Source organism: Cyprinus carpio, chromosome A19 (genome assembly GCF_018340385.1).
Source record: "Cyprinus carpio isolate SPL01 chromosome A19, ASM1834038v1, whole genome shotgun sequence".
Taxonomy (NCBI): Eukaryota; Metazoa; Chordata; class Actinopteri; order Cypriniformes; family Cyprinidae; genus Cyprinus; species Cyprinus carpio.
Genome location: NC_056590.1, coordinates 4,232,144 through 4,240,886, shown reverse-complemented (window position 1 = coordinate 4,240,886; position 8,743 = coordinate 4,232,144).

The following is an 8,743-nucleotide window of genomic DNA, read 5'->3' as shown; positions in this document are numbered from 1 at the left end:
GTGTTTGTTGAGTGTATTCTGAGACTCAACAACAGAGGCAGATATGAATGTGAGCTTGCAGTCGACTGTAAGAAAGAGGCAGTTTAAGCCAGGGGCACAAAACTCTGTTACCTGTAGTTCTCAAATAAGCCTGAAGGACTTGATTAGTGTCACTCCTGCCAGCTGTAGTGTGTATGATAGCCACAAGAGGGCACTCCTTCTGTCTTTGTTTTCTTATCATGGACTGCAAGTATCTAGTAACGCTTGTGTCGGTAAACAGGGGTGACAAAAAAACCAAAACATGAGCGTAGAAAAATAAAAAAATAAAATATAAATTACATAAACTGAGATGGCCACAAAACAATTTCTTGTCATTTTAAAGTGTCTTCATTTCATGAATATTTAAAAATGTTGATTAAACTTACTTTATTTTTTTAATTATTCCAAGTGGAAAACGTTCACAGATTTCGTGGAATGACTCGTTTTAATTAAAGATGAAGCTAAACTCTGCAGAGCTGCAGCTCCTGGTTAAAGTGGACTAAATGTAATAAACTGGAGAAATCCAGCATACGTCACTAAAAGAGAAGTCTGTTGTTTCACTGGATGTGTGCATGGATGAATTGTTCAGTTCTGTGAAACATTTACAACATTTTAAGGAAGAGTGTGTTTGAGTCACTATGTTTTTGTCTTTCTTTACAGAACTACACTGACTGTGACTCCAGACAGTCCTGTATTCACTGGAGAGACAGTCACTCTGAAGTGTGTGATTGAGACTGATTACAGTAGCTGGAGATATGAGTGGAATAAAGACAGCACAGAAGTGTCTAAACATCACACTGTAAATGGAGACACTCTCACTATCAGAGGAGTAATTACATCTGATCAGGGTTTATTACAGGTGTAGAGGACTGAGAGATGAAAGATCAGTCCTCATCACAGTTAAGCTCTTATGTTTATCTCTCTGTGAAGGGTGAGTTGAATATCATTGTCCTCTTAAACTATCTGTACTACACATATGATCATTTATTCAGACAAGACATACAAACTCCTGAAGTTCTCAGAATAACATATAAAATATCAACAGTGGTGGTCAGTAACGGAGTAGCTTACTTCGTTACTGTACTTAAGTACATTTGTCAAGTATCTGTACTTTACTGGAGTAGTTTTATTTTGAGTTACTTTTACTTTTACTTCACTACATTCCAAAGCATAAGATCGTACTTTTTACTTCACTACATTTTCATAAAACATATCGTTACTCCTTATCACGTGCTCCGAGAGGCAGAAGCAGTTTCTGATTCAGAACGAACTGATCTTTTCAATGAACCTTTTAAATCGGTTCGCAAATCGCACAAAAGGATTTGTTTACGAATTATAATGATCCGATGTGCAGCTGTTCTTGAGTCGAGACAACTCACTGATTCACAATAAGAATCGGGAGATCTTGTGAGTGCGCGTGTCTTAAGCATGGACTTAAGCTGTTAAAAAGTAAGTTATTAATGTCGAAATTTAGAAATTATTATTGTAACTGAAAATCATATTTAGGTCAGAACTGAAAGTTGTTTGTGAACTAAATCTGCTGTAAAGAAGGAGTGAACTATTTAAGCCCACTGAAATGCTTGAATGCAGACTATGCAGACACATCAATCAGTCTCTCTATGTTTTAGGTCAAAAAAAATGAAACATTAAATAACACAGATTAAATAAAATAACTAATGCACATTCAAATTCCCCGCTGCCGTAATGTTAATAGTTTTATTAAAATGCTACGCATTAGCCCTATGTGGTGACGTCTGTTTTTTATATTGTTATCAACAGTATAAATGTTTATATTGATTGAATTAACTAGCTGAGTACACAGATATGAATGTTTATTCATAACCATACTGGAAATAAGTAAATATTGTTAGCTGATGCTAAATATCTAGCTAATAAGCTTGCTGGTGATAAGTTGAGGTAATTAAAAAAAAAAATAAAGTCCAAATATTTTTATTCAACCATCTAGATAGATTACATCTTAGGGAAAAGAAAGGATGTGATGTTCAGAACATTTTAACTACAGTAATTATCAAAGTGGAAGTGATGCCCTCTGGGGGCATTTGGCCCAGGGGTGTTTTTACACCACAGACAAGGTTTGAGAAGAAAAAAAATCATTTATGAAAGTATAATTATATTTCCCTTAAAATGTTATTCCGGCCTTCAGGCCTTATTCTCATGTCATATATAACTGTGATGTTCTGCATAACAACAAACTTTAAAACACTTTTTTTCTTACTGGTGAAGATCAGATGGTCGAATCTGTTTTCTCTCAGGTACATCACAGTGTATGCTTCACAGTGAACATTACTACAGCACTCTCCTCAACGTAGTCCATATCAACATCAAAAATATATCTTGACTCCATATAGTGGTTATTTTGGGAAAATCCCAGGTATTTTGAGCAGTAAGATTATAAAAAAATATCTGCTAATATCAAATTTAATTAAGTAGCCTATATAAAATTGCCAAAATCTATCTTTCGATACTTTTTTACTTAAGTACACAAAAAAACAAGTACTTTTGTACTTTCACTCAAATAAAATTGAAAAAGGAGTACTTTTACTTTTAACTGGAGTACTATTTTATTATTTGTCACGGAGTCACCAGTAACACCTGCCACACCATCAGAGTCCAATCACCCGATCATCACTGCCACTTCTTAAGCCCACACTTCCTTTCACTCTCTGTCTGGTCTCGTCAGAGAATCACCGACTCTACTCTCTGTGCTACTCTTGGAATCATCTGAATACCTGAACGTCTGATCATCCTGCTTACCTACCACCATCTGTCATCCGTGTCCTGTCAGTTCCTCCTGTGTCCACCCTCGTCGTCTGTACAGCAAGTATCCTCAAGTCATCCTCTTAACATTCCACTCTGCTCAACTATTCCTCTGCAAGATTGTGTGATACCATCTTCTGTCTCCACATTTCCAATAAACATCTACTTACCTGCATACCCTGTTGTCTCTCTATATCTTCTTCTGTCCGTGACAATTATATGTATATGTATCTGTACTTTTACTCAAGTACTTGATTTGTGTACTTCGTCCACCACTAAATATCAAGTTAAAGAGAACAAAAATAACACTTGTTCACTGTTAGTCTGATGATTGTTTGAGATGATCTGATGTTGAATCACATTAAACCTGTAGTGAATCAGACGAAAGAGAGACCTTCACTCTCCTCTCCACATCTCTCCTCTTTAACATCAGTGTCACACAAATACAGGAACTCAGATGATCAGATCATGTTTCTGACGAGTTCACTGAAAGAGCTCCGTCTTCTTTCTTCACAGATTCACCCAGATCTTCACTGACTGTGACTCCAGACAGTCCTGTATTCACTGGAGAGACAGTCAACCTGAAGTGTGTGATTGAGTCTGATTACAGTAGCTGGAGATCTGACTGGACACCTGACTGGAGATATGAGTGGTATAAAGACAGTGTAATGTTACAGACGTCTGATCGTTACACTGTAAACAGAGACACTCTCACTATCAGAGGAGTAATTACATCTGATCAGGATCAGTACTGGTGTAGAGGACAGATAAGATCAGTCTCATCACAATCAAGCTCTGTTTTTACTCTCACTGTGAAAGGTGAGTTGAATTTCACTGTCCTTCTGCACTACATGTATGATCACACATCCAATCAAAAGACGTTCTCATTATCAGATGTTACATTCACATTACTCATAAATATGATTGTTCCATTCATTTGAGGGTTTATTTCTCTTTTAACTTGTTAAGGAGCTGTTCACACAGGAGCTGTTCTTGTGTTCACAACAGAATGCAACAATGCACAATGAACTGGTTACGGGAATCTCAAAATGTATTTTAAATTTTAAGTATGAAGTGTCATCTTACAAAACACAACACTCAATGGCACTATAACACACAACAGCTAACAGCTTCAGTCCTGATGTGTGTGAGCACAGACCTGAAACATCATCATATTTCTGTGTGAACTTCCCCTATAAGGACACTCTTAAAAATAAAGCTTCTTATTGGCTTTGATGGTTTAATGAAAAACCTTTAACATACATGATATCTTTCCATTAAACAAAAGGGTCTTTAGGTTATTAAAATGTTATTCACACGGCAAAATGGTTCTTTTAAGAACTGTTCACTGAAGGGTTGTTTGGGCACCAATATGGCTCTTCTGTTGCATTACTATGATTTAAGTCACTTATTAATGGAGACAGGAGCTTTCAAAAGTTCAAGAGGACCTAAAAAACACTATGATAGTTTTTCAAGAAACCAGTGACCCATGTGCTTTATTCCAACTCTTCTACCTTTATACAGTAGTTTTGTGAGAAACAGCCCAAAGTGTCTTGAAGTACTTTAATACATCATTCTGCCGTCATAGCAATCAGACAATATTATCCTGCATGCCTATTGATCACTTATGAATAAAAGCTTGAAATTTTGAAATTTCTGCCATTTTCTTTTCGTGTTTTCAGAGGATTTACATTTCTGTGATAAGACACAAAGCACTGTGCAGTGTGTTCTGAACAATCACCAAAGGTGTTTATTTTCTACTGCTTAGCAACAAGCTGGTTTATTTACATCAGCATGGTCTGAAAATTATATTTCATTGGTTCAGACTCATGACATCGAGTATCCAATATGAATATTCACAAAGATGGATTGGTGGGCTTTACAACAGAAATGAACACACACACACACACACAAAAAAAAAACATTAGAAAGCACACAAATAAAGGCATTTTTAGGCCCAATCCCAATTCTATTTTATACCCCTCCACCTACCCCTTTCCCTTGTCCCTTGAAACGTTGTGTCAAGGGGTAGGGGTGAAAGTATTCCCCTAAGAATTGGGACACTACTACTATGCCGTCACGTCATCATACGTCGTCTAGTTCCTACAATACACACATATACTGGTGTGCATTTAAGCCTTTAATTACCGTTCTGTATTTAATGCACTGCTTACTGACACACACACACACACACACACACACACACACACATTGGAAATCTCGCAGCTCAAAACATCCAGGAAAAAAGAAACTTGTCAACGCTGCCCCACGCCTTTTATTAAATACAGTTTAAATACTGAATCGCTACATGATATTTTCCAGCAACGAGAGGATAAAATCATTGTTTTTAAGTAAACTCACTCTAAAAAGAGAAATACACAGAAGCGCATAGTTCTTACTGCTAGCTTCGAGCAGGCGAGTTCTCACTGAAAACGGGGCGTTTTATCTTATGGTCGTCTTCTTTATCTTTCGTGCCTTCTTTGATGTCTTAACTCCACAACGCCACAACGCCGTGAGAACTGTACACAAGTGAAAACTGTACAAATACATCAAACACAAAATGGCGCTTAGCGCTATTATGAACACCTTTGTTACATTTTACAAACAAATACCTCGTTGGCCGCTTGTCATGAAAAGAGGTCTTTGAGCTTATGAAAATCTTCTTTACTGCCCTTTTGGCTTGTGACAGCACTGATTTTAACTTAAACGTCTTTTAACTCAGCAGAGCCTTGTGATGCGTTTGCTCATCATCAGTCCATCGGGGCGACTAACAGACACGTCATTTCCATTAAAGTGACGCATCCTCGCGCCTTATGTTTTAAAGTACACCAAATGATTTTACATCACATTAAATTAAATTAAATTAAATGTATGCATTAAGCAGACGCTTTTATCCAAAGCGACTTACAGTGCATTCAGGCTATCAATTTTTACCTATCATGTGTTCCCGGGGAATCGAACCCCCAACCTTGTGCTTCGCAATGCAATGCTCTACCACTTGAGCTACAGGAGCACATTAAATCGAACCCCCAACCTTGCGCTTCGCAATGCAACCTCAAATGAATTAATACAAAAGTCACAAGTTAATTACAAAAGGAATGAATTAATACAAGAAGTTAAATGAAACAAACATGCAGAGCATCTACATAACAGCATTTACACTCCCACCAAAATCACTCATTTACTTGAAATGTGGGATTTTCCTTTAAACAAATATATTGAAGTAAAATCAACAAAAATAAAGTTTCAGAAGTACGTGAGTGTAACTGTTTTATGTGTGACTTAATTGGCTTCAATTAAAGTAACTACATTGTTGATAGGCCTTTCTAAGAAATCTGATCTAGTGTGTGGCTTCCTTTAAAAATTGTAGTGTCATTGACTAGTAACTTCAATTTTCGTACAATGCCGTCGGCACTAAGGTAAGTTTCCACTACCCTGGCAAGCTTCCATTCATTTCTTTGAGCGTTGTCATCTTGTAGTATCACAATGTCATTTACTTGTGAATTTCGTGATGTTCTTTGCCATTTCTTGCGTTGTTGGAGATTTAATATATATTCACGTTTCCATCGCTGCCAGAATTCATTGGCCAGGAACTGCACTCTTCTCCACCTCTTGCGCAGATAGAGGTCATCTTTGCTGAACTTTCCTGGAGGTGGCAAAATGACTGACGATTTCATGGTTAGTATGTGATTGGGAGTAAGGGGTTCTGGACCGGTAGGATCATGAAGATGTTCAACACTTAATGGTCTGCTGTTGATTATGGCCATCGTCTCATAAAGAAATGTTCTAAGAGTCGTGGTGTCAAGTCTGCTAGCAGACTTGTCTAGCATTGTGGTCAGGATGCTTCTGATTGTTAAAATCTGGCATTCCCAGACTCCACCCATATGACTCGCTGATGGGACATTGACTACAAATTCACAACTGATTGCTCGTAGATGTTCTTGATCCATCCCTTTGAGCAACTCAGAAAACTCTCTTCTTGCACCCATGAAATTTGTTCCCTGATCGCATTTTAGTTGGCGTACAGGTCCTCTGATGGAAAAAAACACTCGGAGTGCATTAATGAAAGCGTCTGTTGTCAAGTCGTCTAATGTCTCTATGTGCACAGCTCTTGAACACAAGCAAGTAAACAGCAATCCATATCGTTTTAATTCTTTTCTTCCCTCCTTTACGATGAAAGGGCCAAAACAATCTATGCCACAGTAGGTAAAGGGAGGGGATTCTTCAGTTCTTTCTTCCGGCAGATCTGCCATTTTTTGCACCTCTGTAGTTCTTCTGTATCTTCTACATTTTATTCAAATGTAAATGTGTGAAGAAACCACACTTCCACATCCTAAGATCCAATATTCCATTTGCACGTAACTCATTCATGGTCATGCCTCTTCCTTGGTGGTATACACGCTCATGATAATGTTTCACAATTAAGGCTGACAAATGAGATTTCTTCGGAAGTATTGCTGGATGCTTTATGTCATGATGCAAGGTTGATTGTGATAACCATCCTCCCACTCTGAGGACACCATTTTTGTCCAAGAAAGCATTTAACTGACGTAACTTGTTGCGTTCAGGGTGCCATCCTTTTGGAGTTTGAATCTTTTAATATCTTCAGTGAAAGCCTCTTCTTGAACTAGTTTGATGACGATGATTTCTGCTTCCTTTCTTTCTTCAAGACTGGTTGCTTCATTTGTTCTTTGTTTGAACTCCTTTGAATTTGCTTACAAACCTCTTTAGACTGGCAACAGCCCTCACTAATCGAGGACCAGTCCGAAAATTTAGTGAAGCAATTCACCATTGAATTTACTTCTTTCGTCTTGATTGTATGAATGTGGGCCTTGCGAAGCTCAGGGTCAGTCATTTCTATTTCTCCCACCATTTCCTCTTCATGTGGAAGATCTCTCTGCCACAGAAAGTCAGGCCCTTTCAGCCAGTTTGAATCTTTCAGCTGAGCTGCACTAAGCCGTCTCGAGGCGTGGTCGGCCGGGTTGTTTTCGGAATTAACATGTCGCCATTGTTCAGGGCATGTACTAGACCTTATGCGTTGAATTCGTTTGGCTACGAATGTGTGAAATCTCCTGCCATCGTTGTTCACATAGCCAAGGACTACTCTACAGTCAGTCCAGTAATACTCTTGCAAGTTTTCGATCTCTAGTTCCCTTTTGGCAACATCTCCATTACGGACTGAAGTCACAGCTGCCGATAATTCAAGCCTTGGTATAGTCATTAGCTTTGTAGGAGCTACTCTAGCCTTCCCAATGACGAGTGAGCAACTGATCTGCCCTGTTTCACTCACTGCTCTGAGATATGAACATGTTCCGTATTCGGTAACACTGGCATCAGCAAAGTTGTGAAGCTCATAAGAAACAATCTCATCAAAATCTGATGGTAGATAGCTTCTTGGAATCTTCAGGACAGCCAAGTGAGGTAAGTCACGAAGCCACGACTCACAACGTGGTAGAATATGCTTGGGAAGATCTTCATCCCAGCTTACTTTATCTTTACACAATTACTGAAGAATCTGTTTACCAACTAATAGAAAAGGTGCAACGAAACCTAGCGGATCATAGAGAGAGGCCACCGTTGAGAGAACTCCTCTTCTTGTGAGTGGTTTTTTCTTGACTACAACTCTGAATTGGAATTCATCAGCTTCAACTCACCACTGAACTCCTAGTGCTCGCTCGATGTGAAGCTCTCCCAAGGCCATATTGAGATCTTGGTCTGAGCACATTCCTCAGGTGGTACTGTGGAAATCACTTCCTCTTCATTGCACAGAAACTTGTGGAGTCTAAGGTTTCCGGGTCTACACAAGGTTCTTGCCTCCTTTACAAGATGTACTGCTTCGGCAGATGACTTCACGCTTGTTAAGCCATCATCTACATAAAAGCTTCTCTGGATAAATTTGATGGCCTCTTCACTAAACTTTCCATGATCCTGCGATGCTAGGTACTAG